Genomic DNA, 26,150 nt, shown 5'->3' on the forward strand with positions numbered 1-26,150 from the left:
AGAGAGCATGAGAGAGGAGAAGGTCAGAGGGAGAAGCAGACTCCCTAAGGAGCTGGGAGCCTGATGCGGGACTCGATCCTGGAAGTCCAGGATCATGACCTGAGCCGAAGGCAGTCGCTCAACCAACTGAGCCACCCAGGCGCCCTTTTTTTAAAGATTTTACTTATTAATTTGACAGAGATCATAAGTAGGCAGAGAGGAAGGCAAAGAGAGAGAGAGGAGGAAGCAGGCTCCCTGCTGAGCAGAGAGCCCGATGCAGGGCTCCATCCCAGGACCCTGGGATCATGACCTGAGCCGAAGGCAGAGGCTTTAACCCACTGAGCCACCCAGGCGCCCCCAATTCACCCTTTTAAAGGTACAATTTAGGGGCACCTGGGTGACTCAGTTGGTTGGGCGACTGCCTTCGGCTCAGGTCATGATCCTGTAGTCACAGGATCGAGTCCCGCATCGGGCTCCCTGCTCAGCAGGGAGTCTGCTTTTCCCTCTAACCTTCTCCCCTCTCATGTTCTCTCTCTCTGTCATTCTCTCTCTCACATAAATAAAGAAAATCTTAAAAAATAATAATAATAAAGGTACAATTCAGTGGTTTTCAGTATATTCACAAAATAATGCAGCCATCACAACGATCTAATTTCAAAACATTTCCATCACCCTAAAATAAATCCCATACCCATTAGCAATCACTCCGCATTACTCCTGCCACCTAGCCCCCACCAACCTCCAATCTACTTTCTGTCTATACAGATACGCCTATCCTGGACATTCCAATAAATGGATTTATAAAATACACTGTCTTTTCACTTAGCAAAGTTTTTCAAGGTTCATCCATGTTGTAGCATGTACCAGTACTCTGTTCCATTTTATGGCTGCATAATATTCCATTATACAGATATATCACATTTTGTTTACTCATCAGTTGATGGACACTTGGGTTGTCTCCACTTTTTGGCTACTATAAATAATGCTACTACAAACATTCATGTACAACACCTTTGGCCTTGCAGGTGTTGAAAACATCTGACTGGCTCCCATACTGTTCACTCATTCTCTTGACTTAGAAAGGGCAGAGTCAAGCATCATGCTGCTCACTATTTAAGAAAGCACTTTCAGGGACGCCTGGGTGGCTCAGTTGGTTAAGTGGCTGCCTTCGGCTCAGGTCATGATCCCAGCGTCCTGGGATCGAGTCCCACATCGGGCTCCTTGCTCGGCAGGGAGCCTGCTTCTCCCTCTGCCTCTGCCTACCACTCTGTCTGTCTGTGCTCGCTCGCTCTCTCTCTCTAACAAATAAATAAAAAAAAAATTTCTAAGAAAGCACTTTCAATGTCCAATAACTCACTGAATCTTTACAATACTCCCCACAATCTCAAGGCAGTTCCTGCTACCATTTTATACATAAAGAAACCCTAACCTTGAAAATTTAAGTAATTTTGCTAAGTCACAAAGGTACAGGGACAGAAGAACCCACATATTCTCGTGGTTTGAGGCAGACAATAAAAAAGTATAGCATTATGGAGATGTGTTCCCAGCAAAGAGTACCTAACTAGTGGAATAAGGAGGAGAAAGGGGTTAGTAAAGCTTCTCAGAGGGGTAACATTTGACCTGAGCTGGGAAGAACAATTATAATCTCAGCCACCAGAAGAAGGGAAGGATATTCCAGACAAAAGAAAAAGTATGATCATAGGCTGAGAGACATAAAAGATATATAGATATATATAATAAATTATTTATCTATATATCTTAAATAAATAAGTTTATTTATTTAAAAGATTCACTGATTTATTTTAGAGAGGGGGGAGATGGAGGAGCACAGGGTGAGGGAGAGACAGAATCCTAAGCAGACTCCCAGCTGAACACAGAGCCCAACATGGGACTTAATCTCATGACCCTGAGATCATGACCTGAACTAAAATCAAGAGTCGGATGCTTAATCTACCAAGCCACCCAGGTGCCTCAAAGATCTAGATATATTTAAAGACAAATTATAAGAGTTCTTTATATATTCTGAATACCAGACATTATAAAGAACTCTTATAATTTGTATTAGTCAGGGTTCTCCCGAGAAACATAACCAATAGGCTGTATATGTGGACAGAAAGAGAGATACAGACATGTATAGATATATATATCAGAGAAAATTTATTATAGGAATTGACTCACATGGTTACGGAGGCCAAAAAGTCTCACGATCTGCCATCTGCAAGAATCAGGAAAGCTGGTGATTCAGAACAAGTCCAGAGGGCTTGGCTAGGTGGTGGGGTGATGATGTAAGTCCTAGCCCAAGTTTAAAGCCTGAGAACTAGGCGCTCTGATGTACAAAAGTAGGAGAAGATGGATGTCTCAGCTCAAGCAATGAGAACAAGTTCACCCTCCTCCCCTTTTGGTTCTATTCAGACCCTCAGGAGACTGGATGATGCCTACTGGTATTGGTGAGCGTAGTCTTCTTTACTCACTCCTGATTCACATACTAACGTCTCCTGAAAACAACCTCACAGACACACCCGGGAAATAATGTCTTATCAGCTCTCTGGGAACCCCACAGCCCAGCCCACATAAAATTAACCATCACACAATTCAACAAGAAAAGAACAAAACCCAATTAAAAAATGGACAAAGAGGGGTGCCTGGGTGGCTCAGTTGGTTAAGCATCTGCCTTCAGCTCAGGTCATGATCCCAGGGTCCCGGAATTGAGCCCCACATCAGGCTCCCTGCTTGGTGGGGAGACTGTTTCTCCCTCTGCCTGCCACTCTGCCTGCTTGTACTTCCTCTCTCTGTCAAGTAAATAAATAAAAATCTTTTTTAAAAAATGGACAAAGAACTTGAATAGACATTTCTCCAAAGATGATGTACAAGTGGCCAAGAAGCAGAGGAAAAGACAACATCATTAGTCATCAGACAAATGCAAATCAAATCCACAATGAGATACCATTTCACACCCACTTGGATGGCTATAATCAAAAAAAAAAAAAAAAACCAGAAAATAACAAATGTCAGAATGTAGAGAAATTGGACCCCTTGTATACTGTTGGGAGGGAGTATAAAATGGTACAGCTACTTTGGAAAACAGTTTGGCAGTTCTTCAAAAACTTAAACACAGAATTACCACACAACCCAGCAATTCTACTCCTAGTATATGTTCAGCAATTCTACTCCTGAAAACAAGTACTCAAACAACTACATGTACACACATGTTCATAGCAGCACCACTGACAATAGCCACAAGATGGAAACAGCCAAGTGTCTGCCAACAGAGTAATAAACACATCATGGTATACACACACAATGGAATACCAGCTACCTATAAAAAGGAAGGGAGTTCTGCTTCATTCCACATGCCACATGCTAAACAAAAATTAACCTCCAGAATACTATGTTAAGCCAAAGCCAGGCACAAAAGGTGACATATATTATGATTCCATTCATATGAGATATCCAGAATAGTAAATCCATACAGAAAGAATGCAGACTGGCAGCTTAGCTAGTACAGGATTCCTTGGGGGTATAAAAATGGTTTGGTACTACATAGAGATGTTGCTTACAGACTATTGTGATTGTACTAAACGCCACTTAGTCATACATGTGTATGGTTAATTTTATGTTATGTGGATTTCACCCAAGTTAGGGAAAAAAAAAAAAAAAGGTAAATGGTCCATGGTAGCATATTCTAAAAAACTCAAATCCACTGATGTTTTTCCATCCAGCTTCTCCTTCCTGCCTTTCCACAAAGCCTGCCCTCATATCCCAATGCATCCAAACCTGCCATTTTAGCAATGAGTTATATTCCCTTGCTCTTGTGTTCTAGTCATTTCTTGTGTCAGGCCTTTTAAAGTCTCTGGTGAGAAAGCAAACTCCTTTTTGAATAGGGTCCGTGGGTACTTGTTCTGTTTCCCTTACAGCACAGCCCGGTCATGGGTGGAGAGCAGGGAAAGGCGCCGAATGACCTCCCCTCAAGCAGCAGTCCAGAGCGGTGCTATCTCTAAGAAGGGAGCTGGAGGCTGGGTGGCCAGGGAGACCAAAGATACAGTCGGCACACAATCATCTAAATCTGATTGATTTGCTTTTGGGGAGTGATGGGGGTTTAAGGAGAATAGTGAAGTATTTAAAAAATAGATTTGGAGCAGGGCGCCTGGGTGGCTCAGTGGGTTAATGCCTCTGCCTTCAGCTCAGGTCATGATCCCAGGGTCCTGGGATCGAGCCCCGCATTGGGCTCTCTGCTCAGCCGGGAGCCTGCTTTCCCCTCTCTCTCTGCCTGCCTCTCTGCCTACTTGTGATCTCTGTCTGTCAAATAAATAAATAAATAAATAAAATATTTTTAAAAAAATAGATTTGGAGCAACACCTGATTTCAGAAATCACTGAAATCTCTCAATAACAACTGTGCTCTTGGGCACCTGGGTGGCTCAGTCGGTTAAGCATCTGCCCTTGGCTCAGGTCATGATCCCAGGGTCTTGGGATCAAGCCCCTCATCCGGCTCCCTGCTCAACCAGAAGTCTGCTTGTCCCTCTGCCTGTCCCCCTTCCTCTTTCCCCTTCCCCCTCCCCCTGCTTGTGCTCTCTCTCACATGCTTTCTCTATTAAATAAATTATTTTAAAAAAAGAAGAAGAACATGTTTTTGATTTTTCGGAATCAACAATTCTAATGCCAAAGTTTTTCAGGAAAACAAGGATTTTACCAGCAAAGTTTGACTCTGAAGCCATCCCTCTGCTGTCCAAAAGCCATTTGCATTGCCCACAGCAGTCAGTAGAGACTAGAGACATCGGGCCCCATATTCCAGCTCATCGTGCCCGCACCCACACCACAGGGAAAAACCTACAGGGGTCACAGGCATGTCCTCCTCAGGCTCCTCATGCCTTACACTTACAGTAACACGGACAATAAAACCCACCAACAAATACTTCCTTTAAGAGCCATCATGTGGCCCTTAAATACATTCTCACAGTAGCGTAAGACTCATACAGATTAACGATTTCTCCAGGGCCAAGTGGCTAATAAACAACAGCAAAGCCAGATTTTAAGCTCTAGTCTGCTTGCTCCCCAAGCTCATGCCACTGCCACACCACGAAATTGCCCAGCTTCACACATCCTGCCCTATTTCCTGGACGTCTGTGGGGGAATGCTCTGACCACGCAAAATAAATCAGGGCTTGTCAGCTGAACACTAACCCTGGCCGCCACAGGGTCAGAACCTCTCTCAGGCAGTAGCAACCCAGGGCACCGACACCTCGGAGATGTACCTGAGACTGCTCTCCGGGTTCCCCCGGCATTCCCCGGGTCACCAGTCAAGCCTCCTGAACACCCAAATGTAGATGTCCCGCCTCAAATGGCCCTTGAAGGCAGGGTCCTGGGAAATGCCAGGGACAAATACTCATGTGGAAGGAATGGCAAACAACACACAAAGCCAGAAATCAGTAGACCTGAGACCTAGTCTCAGTTGTGTCCCCAGGTAGTTATATGACCTTGAGAAGTTGCCTGACTTTTTTTTTTTTTTTAAGATTTTATTTATTTATTTGACAGAGAGAGAGAGAGATCACGAGTAGGCAGAGAAGCAGGCGGGGCGGGGGGTAGGGAAGCAGGCTCCCTGAGGAGCATAGAGCCCGATGTGGGGCTCGATCCCAGGACCCCGAGATCATGACCTGAGCCGAAGGCAGAGGTTTAACCCACTGAGCCACCCAGGTGCCCCGAGAAGTTGCCTGACTTTTTGCATTTGTTTTCTCTGTTATAGTACAGAAATAATAACCCCCTACCATCCTATCTCACAGGTTTGTTATGGGTGTGATGAACAGAAAGGTTCATCTTTTTTTTTTTTTTTAAGATTTTATTTATTCATTTGAGAGCGAGAGAGACAGAGAGAGCACAAGCAGGGGGAGAGGCAGAGGGAGGGGGAGAGGTGAAGGGAGAAGTAGAAGCAGACTCCCCGGCGAGCTGGGAGCCCGACATGGGGGTTGATCCCAGGACCTGGAGATCATGACCTAAGCCAAAGGCAGACGCCCAACCATCTGAGCCACCCAGGCGCCCCAGAAAGACTCATCTTGAACAGGAGAGGGCTTTGTAAAGTGCAAAGCACAAACTAACTGTGGGGTCATTATGACAGGACTACCACCAGCTGGCTGGAGAGAAGATTAATGTCCATGAAACAATTAGAAGGTGAAAGAGTAGATAATTAGGTACCAAATTATATGATACAGACCTGGAAGATTACAGTCTCGAAAGGGGAATCTCTGGGATCAGTCAGAGACACCACACAGAAAAGAACAGACAGGACTAGAGGACGATGACAGCAGAAATGTGCAGCCGGCGGGAAGGGGGTAAAGCAGCAGGAGGCTAACAGTGCTGATCAGATGCTGTGCTTTGGGAGGGCAGGGAGGCCACAGTGCGCAGGCAGGGTCAGGCTAGACTGTGGAGAGAAGACAGTCAGGCCAAGGGGCTGGGGCAAGATGCCACTCGCTGGCGACGGGGAGCAACAGGGGAGAGCAGAGCTGGGTTTGACAACAAACACTTGTTGAGCACTTACATTGTGGCAGGCACTGTAGAGGTTAGGGGGATAGCATGATGGATAAAGACATGAACCTGGCTCTCACGACTGCATTTGAATCCTAGCTCTTCTGTCTGCAGTGACATGAACATCAAGACACAAGCTTTGCCATCAAAGGACTCTGAATTCAAATCCCCACTCTGACTGCCACATCAGTGACCTTCATGAAGTAACCAAAACTCTCTAATTCCCACTTTCCTCATTTGCAGTACAGAAATAATAACAATCTTTCACAGGCTGGTGGTGAGTATTAAATTACATAAAGCACATTAAAAAAAGAAACTTGGTAGGTGCCTTCCCAACATACAACAGGTGATAACTACTACCATTATCATTCACCAGCCCTGTGACCTTGGGAAAGTTGCTTAACTTCTCCAGGCTTCAGTTTCATCATCGGTAAACTTCACAAGGTTGTTGTGACGATGAAAGGAATAACTGGTCTAAAGCAGCAGGCATGAAGCAATAGCTCAGCCAAGTTCTCTTTTCTTTCCTTAGCTCCTTTCCTTAAACTTCTCCCTTTTCCCAGGTCCCACATTTGAGATCTCCCTTGTGATGCTCAGCCCCCCCAAGGAGGGCACTGAGGACATAGCTAGGGCACTTGCTGACTCTAGAAGTCAGCAGGCCCATTTGAGCCCCAAACTAACTTACCCAGTGCAGGACCATTCCCAACCAGGAACACCTTCTTTACTCACTTTTTGCCAAGTGCTTCAATTTGCAGGCAAGAAGCCTTTTCTACTTGACGGTCTGACAATTCCTCCCACGAAACTTAACCAGAAGAGAAAGTCCTGAAGTCTAAAATGATGATAAAAGACAGGGGAGTGGTACTTCCAGTGTCTTTCCATAAGAGAAAAGGGAAAGGTGCTGGGCGCCCTGACTGTGGGCCAGACAGATCCCACAGGCCTCGTGTACATAGGACAAGGGCAGCCAAACCTGAGGCAACTTCCAGTGGTTCCGGGAATGTCTGAGAACAAGGCCCTCAGCCTGCTGCAGTCACTCAGGCGTGAGGAAAAAATTAGGTTTTCACCAGGAAAGGTCAACTCATAAATACCTGATTAACCCGAGCAAACACATTCTGCTCCAAGTCCAGGGAGAATTTACAACTGATCCAGAACAGAAGTCAAGCTGAGTACACGTTTTCAAAGCTATAACTGAGCTATAACAATTACTGAGGGAGGGCCTGGTGGAGGGAATGATGGCTGGCTGCAAAAGTTTAATCCAAATCAGGTGAGTCCAGACTCCCTCGTGGAAGCTGCTTTTTCTGGAAACAACTTCTGCACAAACCTGCACTGCAAGCTACCTTGCCTTGACAGACAAGAGCCGTCCTCCCACCAAGACCATGGGAAATGCCGAGAAGCAGAGCATATTAATGACCACATCCTCGCTTCGTCTAACCAGGGAATTCCTTTTGTGAAGAAATAATACCAATAACTCTAATCTGATACCTAAGGAAGGCATGGTCAGGTCAAACCTGTGAAGCCACCGGCTAGATGTGCTTTTCCCTCAGTGCTTCCACCACACTTTGCAAATCAGGAAGGGAAAAAGAAAAGGAAAATGATCTTTCATAGAGCACTTACTAGGACTCCTACAAAAGTTGTTAAGCTTGTAAATTTTTTTTTAAAGACTCATTTATTTATTTGAGGCGGGGGCAGGGGGTGGTTCAGAGGGAGAGGGAGAATAGAGAGAATCCTCAAGCAGACTCCCCGCTGAGAACAGAGCTTGCATAGACGGGGCTTGATCCCAGGACCCTGAGATCATGACCCAAGTGGAAATCAAGAGTCAGAAGCTCAACCAACGGAGCCACCCAGGTGCCCCCAACATTTAAATGGTTTTAATCCTCCCAATAATCCTGTATGATAGCTAATCCCATTTTATTTGTTTATTTATTTATTCATATTTTATTTATTTGTCAGGGTGCCCGGGTGGCTCAGTGGGTTAAAGCCTCTGCCCTCAGCTCGGTTCATGATCCCAGGGTCCTGGGATCGAGCCCTGCATCGGGCTCTCTGCTTAGCGGAAAGCCTGCTTCCTCCTCTCTCTCTGCCTGCCTCTCTGCCTACTTGTGATCTCTGTCTGTCAAATAAATTAAAAAAATCTTTTTTTAAAAAAAGATTTTATTTATTTGTCAAAAAGAGAGAGAGAGAACACAAGCAGGGGAGAGAGAAGCAGGCTTCCTGCTGAGCAGGGAGCCCAGTGCAGGACTCCATCCTAGCACCCTGCGATCATGACCTGAGCTGACGGCAGATGCTTAACGACTGAGCCACCCAGGCATCCCTGCTAGTCCCCTTCTATAAATGAAGAAACAGAGCCCCAGAAAGATGAGGCAACTTGCTCAGAGAAGGGGCTGGTAAGGACAGAGCCCAAATCTGAGCCTAATCTGCCTGGCTCTAAAAACTTTTCTTTCAACAATTATTTATTGAGAGACTACTCTGTGCCAAGCACTAGCCTTGGGTGAATATAGAGCAGTGTGTCAGGCACGCAAAAGCCCTGTCATTACGGAGCGTTCCTTCCCAAACACAGCTGTCTCCACATACAGCACACCACACATCTAATAAGCAAATCCACGCATTTCTTTCTCCGCTCGCAGGCAGGACTCAACAAGTACGTATGGGAGGACTGAATGCAGTCCTTTCCCTCACCTCACAAGAATTTCTCTCAGAGGCTTCCCAGACAGCATTCAACTTGTACTCATCGAGTCTGCATCCTTCTTCCCACCTGTGGCAAGCCGAACCCTAAAGCAAAAGCTTCCTTGTAGTACTGACAAAACGGCTCCAGCCAATGAGCATGACGCCAGTAGACTTCAGAGTTTACAAAACACTTTCCATACGTTATCTTCTTTAGTCCTCATAAAATTTAACAAGGTAGGTGTTGTGCCCATTTAGAACAGAAACAGACACCAGAAAGTTTAGTTATGAGTTTCTTGTATCCTTCTACACAATTGAGTACTGCATCTGAGCTAAAGCACAGTTTCCCCTGGTCCTGAATGCATTCTCCTCCCCTTCTCCTAAGAACATCTTAACATCTATTCTCAATACTAGGGAACCCAAAAGAGTAGCATGTCACTATCTAGACCATTCTGTCTGAATAAGCTTTTCAGGTTTCCCACAGCATCAAAACAGAGCAAATCAACAAAAACCACCATTATATTTCATCCTATTGTGGTATTTACTTTGTTAGTAATATTTAGTTACTTTTCCCATTAAAGGTGTTTTAACTGGGTCTCCGGGTGGCTCAGTGGGTTAAAGCCTCTGCCTTCGGCTCAGGTCATGATTCCAGGGTCCTGGGATCGAGCCTGCATCAGGCTCTCTGCTCAGCAGGGAGCCTGCTTCCCCCTCTCTGCCTGTCTCTCTGCCTACTTGTAATCTCTGTCTGTCAAATAAATAAATAAAATCTTTAAAAAAAAAAAAAAAGGTGTTTTAACTGTATTTTTTTATGTTCTAATTTGCCATTTTTTCCCAAAAGAAATTTTGATGTGTAACACTAAGCATACATGCTATATGTATAGAAAAGGCCCTGAAAATACTTTTATAATTTTTTCAAGTCAGTGAAAAAGATAATTCAACTTATGAAAATCCCTTTACAGACTTGCCTTCTTCTGGAAAGACTTTAGCTTCTGAAGTGACACACATGGTTAAGTAAAGGTTGCAGAAAGTATAAGCTTCAATTACAGATTAATAACTCAGCACGGTCTTTGCAAAAGTAACCCAACCCATGGGGCGCCTGGGTGGCTCAGTGGTTAAAGCCGCTGCCTTCGGCTCAGGTCATGATCCCAGCGTCCTGGGATCGAGCCCCGCATCGGGCTCTCTGCTCAGCAGGGAGCCTGCTTCCTCCCTTCTCTCTCTGCCTGCCTCTCTGCCTACTTGTGATCTGTCTGTCAAATAAATAAATAAAATCTTTAAAAAAAAAAAAAAAAAAAAAAAAAAAGTAACCCAACCCCGTACCTCCATCCCCCACACCCACCTCCCCACAGTCAACAGGTATATTCCAGCAACCAAGGCCAGAGAGCTCTGCCACCACCATTCATCTGCATTGTCCTAACTTTACTAATTACAAGGAAACTTCAAGAAAGAAACAAACTCTAAAGCCAGATGCCAAAGAAAAGGACCTAAAGGAACAGAGGCCTGCTCCCCAGGAACCCAAAAGGCATCCTACATAAAAGGCCCTATTGCCTCTGGTATAACACAGCATACTCTGAGCAAATCACGAAGACCCAGGCTTGGCTTGATTTAGAGAGCTAGCCAGGACTGCCCAACACCCTTCCCTTTACCAGTGCATCACGATGCCTTAAATTCTAACACTATTACAATTTCATTCGGTTCTTTAACAAACACATCCTGAGGGGCACCTGGGTGGCTCAGTTGATTAAGTGGCTGCTTTAGGCTCAGGTCATGATTTCAGGGTCCTGGGATGGAGCTCCACATCGGGCTCTCTGCTCATCAGAGTTCTCTCTCTCCCTCTGCCTGCTGCTCTGCTTACTTGTGCTCTCTCTCTCTCTCTGTCAAATAAATAAATATAAACCTTTAAAACAAAAACAAAAAACACATCACGAGTGCCACCCCTTGCAGGAGTGGTAGTAGTCAAATGGAAAGGGAACTGGGGGAGGGGGCTGCAGATCCATGCCTCATGACTATCAGCCAGATTAGAGATGGGCAGAAGGCTCTGGTAATTCAGGTCAAGAAAATAATTTTGCCTGCAGAAACTGAAGATGACTTTCTGGACGTAGGAAATTAGCTCAGCATGGAAGGCTAGGAGGATATGAAATCATTTGTGCTACTTTAGGAAGGTAACAAGAGGATCTGGGAGAGACCCGGATTTGAATTCTGGTTCAGTTATTAACAGGCTATAATGACAATCAGGCAAATTACTTTCCTTTCACGAGTATTTCCTCATCTGTAAAATGGGCATGATACATATCTCCAAAGACAGCTAGTGTAAAACACTAGCCCCAACCTAGACCATGGTAGGTACTAATAAACATCCTTTCCTTCTCCCTTTTTCTGGTTAGAACAGGAACACACATCAGGGGGAGTGCTCCAAAACAAGGGAAATTACTTTCCAGCTAACAGAGTAAAGCCCTTCGGAGGTTAATAGAACAGAGACTCAACCTGAAGGCATCTCAGGAGTTTATAGAGAGTAGCAAATCCAGGCATCTCCAGATCCAGGTCCCAGGCTCTATCTCTCTCCACCATGGCAACCCATTCTGGGCAAATACCACATCACTGTGCATTTAGTTAGATGAGGAGATGGAAACCCACTCCTCAGCTCCCCGCAAACAGCTCTGTGCCAACTTCTGGTACTACAGGAGGCTGGAGCCGGACCCAGTAAGAAAGGTATTGAGTCCAGCTGCCAACATTTTAATTAGTCCAACCTTAAAAGTCTATAACCACAGGAGATTAAAAGGAGCCCCCAGGGAAAAACTCTGCCCTTCACACGGTTCAGCCAATTAGATCTGCTCAAGTGCCCTAATTTTCATCACTGAATTCTTGAGGGAATCAGGCCTGACCAAGCTCTAGCTCCTGGCTGAGTACAGGAAGAGCAGCTGGGTGTGGGCTGTGAGGGAGGCAGTATCAAGTATGCCCTGAGGCCCTGACACCCTTCCAGCCTCAGTAAACTACGCCTTGCTTTGCCAGGCTCCGTTCCTCCACCCTGGTGTCCTACTGTGACTCATTTTCCCAGTGGCTATACCCTAGCTGATCCACACCCGAAAAGCTAGCAAAGGCTAGTTTTTGATTCTCAGTTCTGAGGTAATCTCGTCCCAGTCACACTTGTATTTTAAAGGGAGATTCTCCAAAATGGAAATAACTTCAAAACTCAAAAGAACAGCACTACATGGTAAACCAACAGGCAAATATGAAAATTGAGGCAGGAAGGGGTAAAGTGTCTTGTTCAAGTTAATGATAAGATACCACACTTGAAAGCCAACAACCTCTGTATTTCCCAAAGGCTCAAGCCCTCTCCCTTGCCTCTCCCTTCCCTTCTCCTGTTGTCATTGAAAGTGAAAAAGGAAGGTTGTAAGGAAAAGTGAGAACCCAGGGGACATAGGGTAGTAAGAAGGGATGAACCAGGGAATTAGATAGAGGACCAGAAAATTCAAAGGATAACTAATAATAAATTACTCCTATATGTATACAACTAAACACCTGTCGCATTAGTTCATAAGATCTGTACACATCAACCTTGTAAGTTCTATCATCCCCAAAACACCTGGAATGGGGGAAACAGAGGCCCAGAAAGGTCAAGAGTATCACCACCCACGTTAGCTATGTCTACTCAATTCCTAGCCTAGTGTTCCTTTTTACTAAAGTACCTATCCCATAAGAAAACTGTGAAGACTCAAGAAAACCAAGCCAGGAAAAGGGGAAAAAAAGAAATAAAGGCTCAAGGGAAGTAAGCAAAAAGAAAATGCTTTAAGACAAAAGCAACAAAACAAGAAGCAGCTATTTTATTAGAAAATCTTGCAATTCCACTCCACTCTCTCGGAGGGGTGTGACAAGACATCAGACAAGATGGCCAGTTTTAGGCCTGCTTCCATGACCGGCAGCTGTGTAACCACAGACCTAACAACAACACAAACACCCTACTCCCACTTCTCAAGAGGACTCAGGAACAGGTGTACTAAGCTGAAGAGATGACCTCGAGGGGACTCCAAGCCAGGGCTCACCTCGTCTAGCAGGAGACTCCCCTAAAGCACAGCCTCAAATTCAGCTATCACTCTGCCCCAACGCCTCGAGCCTGCAGAAGGTTGGTAGACCCTGGGGGAGAGGGGATAGTACTCATCTCTCAGGCCAAGAACAGCTAACAGGATAGGATTGCTTAATGTTCCTTCAGTAACTCCATTTCCCACTAGAAAAGTAGAGATGTGTAACTATGGAAAACTTGGAACATGCCCAGAGAGCCCCAAATGCAGGTGAGTAGTCTAGGACAGCCTAAATTTTAGTGAAAGACCTCCCATGAAAAGCTGTAAGGTTAAGTCTGCTCATATCTGGCCAAAATACTCACTATTTATATGGGCTCTACCTCAAGCCATAATCCTGGAATAACACCCTCACACACAGCACTTAAGAGTTTTACAAAGGATATTATCTTCTATTACCTTCATAAGGTTGAGTTTTATTTGTTTGTTTGTTTGGGTTTTTGGGGGTTTTTTTTTTTTTTTGCAAATTTGGAGACTAAGGCTCAAAGAGAAAAGGGAGCCTGTTTAAGATTTTATAAACAGAAAATGGCAAAGCCTGGAGTTGAACCCAAGTTTTTTCACCTCCAAGACTCTGATTTTCCTACAGTGAAGGCCCAACTTCGTTAGAAAGCTTAACAGCTAAAAAACAAGAAACTTGGATTCTCAGACTTGGAATCCACAAAGCAGTTATTGTATGACCTTAGGCAAATCATTTCATTTCTTTAGGCACCAGAAATCTCATCCATAAAATAGTGAGATATGAAATAAGTGTGTAGAGCAGTCTTTGGTTTCTAGAGTACTGTGAAATATAGCCCCTTGCCCAGCACTTCAAATAAAGTCAACCACCCCTCCACACATCACCCCCTAGCACTGACCCTCCTTCTTTTTTTAAAAAAATTTTTATTTATTTATTTGACAGAGAGAGAGAGAGAGCACACACAAGCAGGGGGAGCATCTAGCAGAGGGAGAAGCAGGCTCCTCACCCAGCAGGGAACCTGAAGCAGAACTGGATCCCAGGACCTTGGCAACATGACTTGAGCCAAGGGCAGATGCTCGTCCTACTGAGCCACCCAAGCACCCCAATGACCCTCCTTCTAACTGTCATGTTTTCCATTAATGGCACCACCAGACTCCTCACTACCCACACTCAAAACATGGGTGTACCTCTGACTCTTCTCTTTCTTTCCCTCCTACCCTTAAACCATAAGTCCTAATGATTCTACATCCACAATGCAGACCCTAATCTCCACAAAGCCCCCTACCTGGGCTCCGTGCCTCCAACCTCATGGCCACCAACGTATTGTATACACACTCTGAGACTAATCTCCCCAAAGCAAAACTCAGGTCATGTCCCTTCCTTGGTCAAAACCTGCAAGAATGACTTTCTGTCTAAACAGTCATGTCTAAAAAAAAAAAAAAAAGTCATGTCTAAATTCTTTAGCCTGGCATTGAGGCCTTCCCTGATCTTTCCTCAATCTTTCCTGCCTTATTTTCTAGTACGCACCCTCATAGATGCTCTTCTCCAGCCAATCTGAACTAACTAATGTCCCCTAGAGACTACTTTTTCCCACTCCACGCTTTTCACTCATGACATTTCCTCTGGCTGGAATGCTGGCCTCAACATATCTTATATTTCTACCTGAAGTACCTAAAGAGCCACTAAGCCACCACCTCTTCCACAAAGCTTCCCTGATCTCATTTTCCAAAAGGACTATCAGTATTATTCATAAGGCACTGAACCTAGATTACCTTGCACAATAAACTATAAAATGGGAGACCCATTGTGAGGATTATACAAGATCATGTATGTGAAAGTAAATAGCCCAGTCCTAGGATAGAGTAGGTACTCAATAAATAGCAGCTCTTATTATAATAAAGAAAAAAGTCAGTGCACATCTTACACTCCCCTATTATACACAGTACATCTACTGGGCAGGAACTGTCATATAACATGTGACATACACTTAAATGTTGACTGAGGAAGTAAAGAACACTATGAAGATACAGACTCTATCCCAAAGCGTATATCCAAAAGAGTTCAACCATAATGCTAGTTCTGGAAGATACCAACTGAACACACACCACTCTGTAGCTATATACTTCACCACTGTGATAGTCCCATTCAGAATTTATAAGTGAAATACACCCTTCTCATTCCCTCCCCCACACCAAATTCCTAATCCCATTTCTTCCAAGCCACTTAAGGAAGAAACCAATGCCACCAACAGTCTGATGAGCTGTACACTTTTTAATCCAAATGCACATCTCTACCTAACTTCAAACAGCTGTTTCTTTCTCTCCCCACAAGCTATTAAACTAAAATAGAAACATTACTGGCCTTTGGGTCAGATAAATCTAAATTCAAATCCTGGCTTAATAACCTTGAGAAAATCACTTAAATTCTCAGAGTTACAGTTTCCTCATCTACAAAATGAGAAAAATATTCACCCCTAAGCGTTGTTGTACAGATGTAAAGCACCTACCCCAGTGCCTAGAACATAACAGGTGCTCAGTGAATAGTAGCTACTATCATTCTTATCATCAACTTATTTGAGTTGTCTTAATTACATATTTATCTCTTTAGCGATAGGAAGGGTGAGTTTCAGTGAACTTTGCCCTCATCAGCAAAAATTACATGAAACAAGATCTTCTGGAGTTTGGCAATCCCACAACACACAGGCCTGCAAATACACACACACACACACAAACACACCCTACTTTCTAACCTGGGCATGTATTATATGGGGCAGCCATCTCCCCTGGCCACTACATTTTAGATGCTGGCTCTGGGAACTTGGCAAACATGGACACATTTGTTTTAACATACACAGTAGTGATGAGAGTTCTGAGAGCTTCCTGAGAGGCCTGAGATAACCCAGAGAGGCCGAACGGGAGCAAAGCTACTGAATCACCCTGGAGAGAATTAGAAACACATGAGATCTGGAAGCCTGCCTGCCGGCCTGCCAGTGAGACTTCTGGTCATTACCTAAGCCAGAACTGCACATTAGGCAGCCAGGAACTCCACAGAATGTGGCCAACAGAGGAAAGGGACGGATCTGTCCTCGCTGGGCCATGCTGGCAGCACAGCTGACTCTCTTAAACTTTTACCTCCTCCACCAAGTCTCCCTGGAGGAAAGTGCCCGGGAGGAAAGCTGCTGTGATGTCCTCTCAGACTGGAGTTCTCTGAGGTCTGGGGAGTTCCAGAATCAGAGATAACGTTTTAAAAGCCAGCAGGAAAGAAGGCTCCCCCCTCCATCCCACAACCCAGGCTAAGAAAAGCAGTTAAAGTGTATTCTGTTCATTTGGCTGCCTCACGTTTGACCTGAGGTAAACCCATGTGGACCATGGAACCAAAGACAGGGACAGCAGGACCCAAGGAAGGCCTGTCCACAGGACTCATGTCAGCCCTGCTGTAGCCACCTGCTCAGGTAGCCGTTGCTGCGGCAAACAAAACCCGCTAGCCAGGGATGCCTGGGTGGCTCAGCCAGTTAAGCATCAGCCTTCAGCTGGGGTTATGATCCCAGGGTTCTGGGATCCGGTCGCCCATCAGGCTCCTTGCTTGCAGGGAGTCTGCTTCTCCCTCTGTCTCTGCTTGCCACTCCCCCTGCCTGTGTGCACACTCTCTCTCTCTCTCTCTTTCTCACAAATAAACAAATAAAACCTTTAAAAATTTTATTTAAAAAAAAAACAAAAACCTGTTAGCCAGCGTCCAGGGCCAAACCATTCCCCAGGGTAACTAATAACTGTTGTCAAGCACAGCTTCAGTACATCCTCCACAAATAGGGACAAAATACTAGGGACAAAAAACTCCTCAGAAAACCCACCATGTGAATTCTACCCCTACTCTCAGAGCACTCTGTCTAAGCTTTTCATTGGAACTGATGCCACATTATCCAGAATTCTCCCTTCGTGCCTACTCAATCCAAGGATGCACTCGTTGCTATCCACCAGCTACCTACTGAGCACACGCTCTCTGACCAGCACGGTGAGAGATACTAAGGATAGGTACTACCACCAACAAATCAGACATGGCTCTTGTCTTCAAGACAGAGGAAAAGATGCAACATGAAACAAACGGAAAAAAAAATCAGAAACAAAACCCAAAAAAATGGCTTTAAAATCTATATAACACTTGCATATAAATTAACTCTCTTTTAACCCCATTTCTCAAGTGAGAATCCTGTAGTTTGGGTCCTACAGCCAGTAAGGACTTCAGCCAGTGCTCTTGATTCTAGAGCAGGCTATCTCTTGCTTCAAGAGGCTTGAGCAGGGTGTGAAGTGCCCAGAGTAGTACAGACCCCAAGCGCCAGCAGAGCTTGATGGGAGAGACAGAGAACTCGTGGCTAGTATTGTCAGGGAACATTTCCCAGAGGACTGAGAGGTTAGGCAGGAAGAAAGGAGAGGGGGAGCATTCTGGGAGGAGAGTACAGTGACATAAGTAAAGGTAAAAGAGAAATACGGTGAGGTTCTGCAGACCAGGATAAAGAAAATAGAGTGGCTGGGCCAAGGCCCAGAGAGAGGAACAGAGGCAGATGAAGAAGGCCAAGTGGTCTGGGACAAGAAGCCTGGGTGGGGAAGGAAACTACCACCCATCAAGGGATTTTAGAGGCTGTACCATCTTTACCCCAAGCTCCCCAGCAGAAGACAAAAGTACAGGGCTGCTGCCTCATTTCAGGTTTTCTGCGCATGGTCTCTCGTGAAATAAACCTGCTCCACTCCGACAAATGTGACAGGGCTGTAGCCATCCCTCTGCAGGTCCCCTCACCCCAGCAAGTTATGCCAACACAGGCGAGGCTTTGTCAAATTCTCAGGGCCCAAAGAGCTTCCCCTTGGCACTTTCCAGGTGTCCCACAAAGCTCTAGACATACTTACCCTGCCTGGGGAGGCCCCAAGTCCACACATAATGCAAGCGGCTGAGCCAAACACCACTGAGACACGCAGCACAGTGGCTGGACACTCCTCCTTCGGGGAGCCTGCTCCTCACGTCCCAAGAGATAGAGATCCTTCCTCACCCTGAACTGAAATCCCAAAGGAGTGGTACAGAATGCAGACAGATATTAGACACCCTTTGCCACAGATCCTCCTGGGCTCCCTTTCCTGGGCCTTATATGACAGCTCTCTAGCTGTGCGGAAAACTTAGAAACAGTGCTTGGCACTGGCTTTGTATACTCCCAATTCTGCCCAGCCCAATTTCTGTGAACATGATACAATATTGCGAACTGCTTTCTCGTTCTCCTCTGTATAGGTCTCAGACTCCCTAACAATCCACACTGGCTGTGTTAGGGCAGAGGGACTCTAGCACAGAGTAGAAATAGCATGTGAATGAGAATCAGACAAAATTAGATTCTAGCGCAGGCTAAGACATTGGGCAAGTTTCGTTACTCTCACGTGGAAAACAGGAGAGATGGTCCTTAAAAGCCCTTCAGCTTTTGACATACTAGGATGTTAAGTCCTAGCACCCAACACCAATGACCTAAAAGGTCACAGTAAGTTTTTCATCTGTCAGTATGTAAGTTCCAAGTCAATGCCACTTATAAGTCTAGCTCTTTGAGGCCAAGCTGGCATGGTAAAGTCTCCAAGGTCAGTAGATGTACAGTAGATGTACCTTCAGAACTGAAGGTACCAAAATGAGGAGTTGCAAGACAAGGCTAGAAACTAGGATAAAAAGCTACTTTAGGATTGGGCCTAAGATACAGGAAGAATATAGAGGGAGGGGCCATGCCAACTCTACATGTCAAAGCAATGAAGTCATGCATGAACCAAGAGGACACAATACCAAAGGGAGTACAGAGAGACTGCACAAAACTCTAGGAGGCAAGTAAAAGAAGTTTAAGAAAAGCTAAGAAGGCATAGCTTCTAAAAGCCATTGTTCCCAAGATTATGGCCCTAGGGTGATACCACAGGCATCTTCTTTTTACCACAGGCAGGGTAAATGTATCATGGTCCTAGGGTGATACCATTGCCCCCAGTGATCCCCACCCTGCTGTTATTCACACCCTTGTGTAAGCCCTTCACCTTGAGTATGGGCCAGACTTACAATTTGCTTCTAACAAACAGAATATGGCAGAAGTTGTGGCATATCAGTTGTGAGATTAGGCAATAAAAAGACTGTCACTTGGGTACTCCCTCTTGGATCACTTGTCCTGAGGGAAGCCAGCTACCGTGTCATGAAGCAGCCCAGTGAAGAGTCCCATGTGGCAAGGGACCAAGGCCTGCCAACAACCACATAAATTAACTTGCATATGTGCCACCCCCCATCAAGCCCTCAGCCCCAGCCCAACAGTTTGATGCAACGTCATGAGAGACCTGAGCCAGAGGCACCCAGCTAAGCAAGCACCTAGATTCATAACACAAAGAAACTGCGAGATAATAAATGTTTACTATTTTAAGCCTCTACGTTTGGGGATAATTTGTTATGCACCATTACAGGCAGGGACCAGGCCCATCTGGTCAGCCATTTCAAGCCTGCAGGTGGGGCTAGGGAAGTGGTTACACCCAGTAAAAGGAAGGGGGTATGGGAGGGAAATAAGGTCAAATACAAGCACCCAGACTTTATCAATAGCTTCCCTACAGCCTGGAGTAATCCCTGAATAAAAGCCTCGTTCGGCTATACCCAGAGTCTATAGGTGTTTGATGGGTATACCTCAAGTTAGACAATAGAACTGTAGGAGGTTAAGAGAAGCAACTACCTTTAGAGAGGTGCTACCACAAGTGGACACTTGGATTCTAACTGAGGTTTTTCAGACCTACAAAAGCTAGGGTTGAGAGATTTTATTTATTTATTTGACAGACAGAGATCACAACTAGGCAGGGAGGTAGGCAGAGAGCGAGGAGGAAGCAGGCTCCCCACCAAGCAGAGAGCCCAACGTGGGGCTCAATCCCAGGACCCTGGGAATATGACCCGAACCAAAGGCAGAGGCTTTAACCCACTGAGCCACCCAGGCACCCCAACAGTGAACTTTCTAAGTGAAGCTTCTTTGTTCAACATTACCTAACCCTCTCCAAGGAAAATTTTTTCAACTTCTAACCAAATGCTTAGTAAACTACCAGAGAATCAGAAGCAGAAAATAAATTCCTTTCAGTGTAATTCTACAAACTTCATTATATACAAAGTATACTACATGCCAAGCCTTTGCTAGGAGCTTGGTGTCCTACCCTCTGAGGGGCTTACGGTATACTTAGGAAGGCAAGCACAGACACAGATAACTCCAAAAGCACAGCATGGTTCTTAAGATTATAGACTCTACCAGACTCTTGGTGATACATGAGTAGTCTATTCAAACACCCTGTCCACACAGCTATCACCAGACCACTGAGGCTAAAGGCTCTAAGTGCCAGATCCATGAGGAACACATCAACAGGTAATACATTCTGATAAAACCAGCAAAGGCTTGGCACACGGATCCCCAGAGGTATAGTTCTGGTCCTACGAGTTTTTAGCAATGGGAGCAAGAACACAAATTTCTCAGCCACCAATGTGTCACTTTAAAAGACCATAATAATAAAAACAGTCCCACCTAATTCCAAAGTTAAGGATAAAATAAGAGAGATTGAAAAAGAAGAAACAGGGATGCCTGGGTGGTTCAGCCGGTTGAGCATCTGCCTTCGGCTCAGATCATGGTCCCAGGGTCCTGGGATCAAGCCCCACGTTGGGCTCCCTGCTCAGCGGGGCGACCTACATCTCCTTCTCGCTCTGTCCTTCCCCCCAGCTTGCGCTCTCTCTCCCCGTTTCTCAAATGAATAAATAAAATCTTTTTAAAAAAGAAAAAGAATAAACAGTTCTGAGCGTGGATGAAAATATCAAGTACCCTGGGTGAGCAGCACCTCCACGGGTTGAGGGAAAGTCCAAAATGTATACCAAGACATGAGATGGTTTGAAAGGAAGAGAGAAAAATGTGATCCATTCAAACAGGCCCTGACTGCATCTTTCCCAACAAACTTCAACAGAGGCTTTAAAATAAAAATAAAAACAATAAAAAAGGAGATAAATAAAGTACAACCCCTCTTCCCTTCTTCCACAGACTTTACACTTGGGAGAGAGCAAACATATATACAGTGTTGTTATGTGTTACATCAGTAATGTATACAAAGTGTCCTGGGGGTAATAAAGAAAGTTCTGTATTTTTATTATTTTATTTCTTAAACTGTGTCCTGGGCACACAGTATTCAATGTATTATTCTTTATACCTTGTTGTATATTTTAAATATTTCATTTTTTTAATCAGCAGTAGCCAAAGAAAAAAAAAAAGAAGAAGAAGAAGAAGAAGGAAAAGAAAGAGAGAGAAAGTTCTGTTGGAAGCCCAGACTTCTCTCCCTAAAATTCTGACAGCCAGAGCTGCTGTTTCCTGGAGTATCATTTCCCACAAAGGGAAACATACCACAGCATGCCCATGAAGTCATTAAGCAACGGTATCTCAAAGTTACTCAGCAGGAAATGAGGGGCCCCTTTGCTCAAACCCAAGTTCTATGGAGCCCAAGGAAACCATTTCCCTCAATAAGACCTCATCCCTTCCTTGCCAGAGAACAGGCGTTCTTAACATGAAGGCCCCACATTCCTGAGAAGCCCATGGATAAATTCAGAGGACCCTGTGAATTTGGATGGGAAAGAAATTACATCTTTATTTCCAAATTTCTTTTACTGAAAGTTAACATTTCCTTCCATTATATCTTAGGGGCAACAAACCACAGTATTCGTAGCAATACCTATGATTTTTCACCAAAAGAAATGACATTTTCACACCACATTATACTTGCACATGTCTCAAAATAGTATTTACACTTATCACTACTTCAAAATTATGGTAGCTCTTAGCCCTGCCCCTAGATCACATATAACTGTGATCTTCCTGTCTACAGGCTCTCATGCGAGGTAGCTGGCCAAGTATGAAGCAGCTATTGTTCAGCCACCAACTGTGAGACTCCATGTACTCACACTGGTGACCCAGGCATCTACAATGCCCTTTCCTCCAGCCTTCCCCACATCAAACCACCACTCCCTCCTGGTTCCCAGGAAGCCCTCCCTGTCACCTCAGCTGAGGCTAACCCACACACAGCTCTCTTAATTCTTAGCCTACGCTGTCTACACTGCCTGGTTTTATGCTTCCTTAAGCCTGTGCATTATGCTATATTTAATAAAGAGCATGCCCCCTGCCCCCAGACTTGGACTTCTTTGGTACCCCTAAGTCTCTTTCACAGCGCAAAGTGAGCAGTAAACACTCATTACGGACTTGTGGGTTGAATAACCAATTAAGTCAGGGTCCTTGACTTGACTGTCTTCATCTAGTTTGACCAATAACCCACCGTGGAACTTGTCTTTGATGCTTCTCTGGATGTCAGTTCCCTCATTTGTAAAAAATAAGTGGGTTGAACTAACTGATGTTTCCACCTCTTAACTTCTGAATTAGGCAACCACTTTCTATCTCCCAAGATCTGAGAAAAAATTATGGGGGAAACTGAAATGCCTCCCCCAGCTCTCCCAGGCAGTGTTAGTCACTTGCTCCTCTGGGCTTCCCACAGCCTTGTGTGTGTGTGTATACAATACCTCTATCACAGCGTTTATCACAAAGCTGTGAGAGAGTGTATAACCTAAGGGCTGAGGTGGAGGCAAGAGTCAGGCTGCCTGGGTTCAAATTCTAACTCTACTCCTTACTTGCTGTATAACCTTGGGCAAGTTACTTAACCTCTCTCTGATTCCATTTCCTCAAATATAAAACAGGGCTAAAACTCAGCACACTGGATGATAGTAAGAACTAAGTGAAGGGCCGCCTGGGTGGCTCAGTGGGTTAAAGCCTCTGCCTTGGGCTCTGGTCATAATCTCATGAGCCCCGGCATCGGCATCGGGCTCTCTCCTCAGCAGGGAGCCTGCTTCCCGCCCCCCTCTCTCTGCCTGCTTCTCTGCCTGCTTGTGATCTCTGTCTGTCAAATAAATAAATAAATAATCTTAAAAAAGAAAAAAGAATTAGTGAAATAAAATGTTTGGAACAGTGCCTGCTACATACTAAGCACTAACAAATGTTAGTTGCTATTACTGCGCCGTTATTAATGTCTTCCTAGGCACTGAATTGCTCCTTGAGCTGGATCTCTGTCCTCCTCCCCTTCTCCAAACACTGTTCTGGTTGCACTTTCTTCCATAGCACCACACCATGATAAAATATTTATGTATTTATTTCCTATCTCCCCACTAGACGGTAACCTCCTTGAGGGCAGAGAACATATCTGTTCTGTTCATCCTTAAATTCCTGCCACCGAACATAGTGTGTGGCACAGAGCAGACACTCAAATATTTGTTAAATAAATAGCATATGAGCTGGTACTGTTCGGAGTTTGCTGAATAAATTAACCTAGCTAAGGAGTGATTGTCAAAGCTGAGGTGTGGGTACAGATGATGTCCTAGTTGCTCCAGAATTAGTGTGACCCTCTCCCAGCCCCAGTATTAGCCTCAGCCAAGCCCCACCCACCTGCCCTTGGCCCCCATCCAGTTCCGGGAGCTACCCTCAGCTAAAATTAGCATAGCCACCAAGATGGCCAGGCCATTTATAGCCTTGGAGGCAGCAGCAACTAGCTGGGTGGGCAGACAGGGCTCTGGCCTCCCACTCCCACCAGGGGTTGATTGAGAACCCAGCCTGCAGTCCACACACTGCTTGGATGCCTATCCTCCAGGGTCCTGTTCTGGCTATACTGAGTCACACCACAGTTCTGGATCAGAGTTATCTCCCACCCTGGCAGTCACAACCTGACTCACCTGGGATCCCCCACAAACATTCTGCAGAAAACCTTTTGAGTTTCTGGAAGCAATGAGCCCAGAGTCTACGGGAGGTTCTAAGCATCAGTTTCAGGCCAGCTTCAGAAATGCAGTCCCCAGGGTGGCACACCCAGGGCCAGATCTTTCCTGAGAAAATGACTTAGCACAGCTGGGTGTGCAGGAATCAAAGAGCCAGACAGAAGGGGACAAGAATGGCCTCTCTGCTGTCGGATGAGAGGGCCTCTTAGCAGAGCACCTGCCTTCACTGCAGGAACAGGGTTTTAAGATGGACCTATACGTCCAATGAGAGAAAAAAATCCAATTCTCTGGCTTCTGCAGAAGACTCTCCAGGTGAGAAAATGACAGCCTTCTCCTTGGATCTTATCAGCTCAGTTACCAGGGCCTGCCTAAATAAATGACCAGGAAGAAAGTAACGTTCTCTTGGCCCTGCCTAGCACTCTTTAACAGGGCAGGGCCAGAGAAGATGGAAGAAATCTAAGACCTGCCTATAAGAGAGCACAGGACCCGCTTTCTTGACCTACAAAAAAGGGGCTCATACCACCTGCCATGCATTCTACTAGGCTATCATGAGCATTTCATAGGAAAAAATAGCTGTATAATTATAAAATATAGAGAACATATAAATTGACCAGGTATGCCAAAGATGATTGGAGAAATGGCAGCTTTAAGTGCAAGTAAAACTCCTGCACTCTAAGAATACATGGAGACTGGAAGGGCTACAAGGGTTCCTGGCTGCATAAGGAGCTTCTCCCCAAATCCTTTAGCAGAGCCCAGTCCATAAGCCACCGCTTTGCAAAAAAAAAAAAAAAAAAAGAGTCCCTGTCTAAGCCAAAGTCCCAGATAGGCCCAAGGGACAACCTAGAACAACAGTGCTGGGGTCCCCAGGTTCCCACAAACTATAATCATGCCTGGCACCTAGGGTCCTTCTCTAAGACTTTCCTCCCTGGGATTCAGTATTATTATGACAACAGAAACTAATTTCTGAACTGAGAGGAATCAAGGACCAAACCAGAGGCCTAAGTGGTATAATCAGCATAGCCAGGCCTCTGAGATATGCTATGAGGAGGGCTGTCCCCACAAGATCAAGTGACCTCGTGGTTCTGAGGGATGCTGGAAGGCCTCTTACCTTAAGCACAATCTTCTCGATTGAAAGTTAATGCTTAAAATTCAGAACGTCATCACTTTAGTTCATGTCTAAAATATAAATCACCTCCCCCCCTTCAAAAATATTCATTTTATCTCAGGAACTCATATTTTAGGGTGAGAAAAGGACATTTCAGCCTTATAAGCAGGAATGTCACTGACACAGCAGAGATGTTCCTAGGCTCTACTTCACAGTTTGATCTACATCTGCCTACAAGACTTTCCCCTCACAGCCCAATGAAAACCTAGCTTTGAGCTACATTTCCGGGGCCAAGGAGATACCTTATGGAGGAACAGGATTTATCTGCAAGAAAGACCAATCTTCAAAACAACAGCCTAGGTCCTATGCTTGTTTGCAGGGCAACCCTACTTGGAACTCAGCCTTCAGGTACACCCAGCCCAACCAAAGAAGTTAAAAGAGAGGGTTTTCCAAGAAAGGGTCTACCATCAAAGCCAGCATCTGGATCCATCCATGAAACTTCCCAGCCACCATGACCTATGTGTCCTTTCCCTCTTTCTATCAGTGGGTATCCACTGAGCAGTAACCTCATTAAAAACTCAGCTATAAACTCTCCCTAATCTGCAGCCCACTGCTTTGGATAGAACACAGTACCAGGGTGAGAGAAACGAGGAAAGAAAACAAAATTCCTTCTAAGCCTTGTGTAAAACAACTGAATTTTAAAAGTATTCTTTTCTTTTGCATTCTGCAACAGAACTCCAGGGCTCCTGATATCTAACAAGGCTCCATGAGTACATAAAGAAAAACAGGACAGATCAAAAATATCACAGAATTCCTACCCTCATCAGACAGAAGAAATGGAATAAATCAACAAGTGGCCCCAGAAATTATACCATACCCACCCACAATAAGAAAAATCCATTTAACTCCCTAGTGGTAAATAGTATTCGACCTAACGAACTACCTTGATATTTCAAATGGGATAGCTAAAAGACAGCAGATTACCTAAGGGAAGGGAGGGACTAAGATTCCCACGCTTGTTGGAACAGAAAGGCACACATCAACACCAAGCTATAGGGGAACAGAGTTGGC

The 26,150-nt window shown here is 45.0% G+C and overlaps 1 protein-coding gene across 4 annotated transcripts in view; it reads right to left on the minus strand.

The window, feature by feature from the left end:
- Window positions 1-26,150, minus strand: part of STIM1 (stromal interaction molecule 1) — a 193,085-nt gene that overhangs the window by 165,785 nt on the left and 1,150 nt on the right. The window lies entirely within an intron of this gene.

This window comes from Martes martes (assembly GCF_963455335.1).
Source record: "Martes martes genome assembly, chromosome: 10".
NCBI classification, from domain to species: Eukaryota; Metazoa; Chordata; class Mammalia; order Carnivora; family Mustelidae; genus Martes; species Martes martes.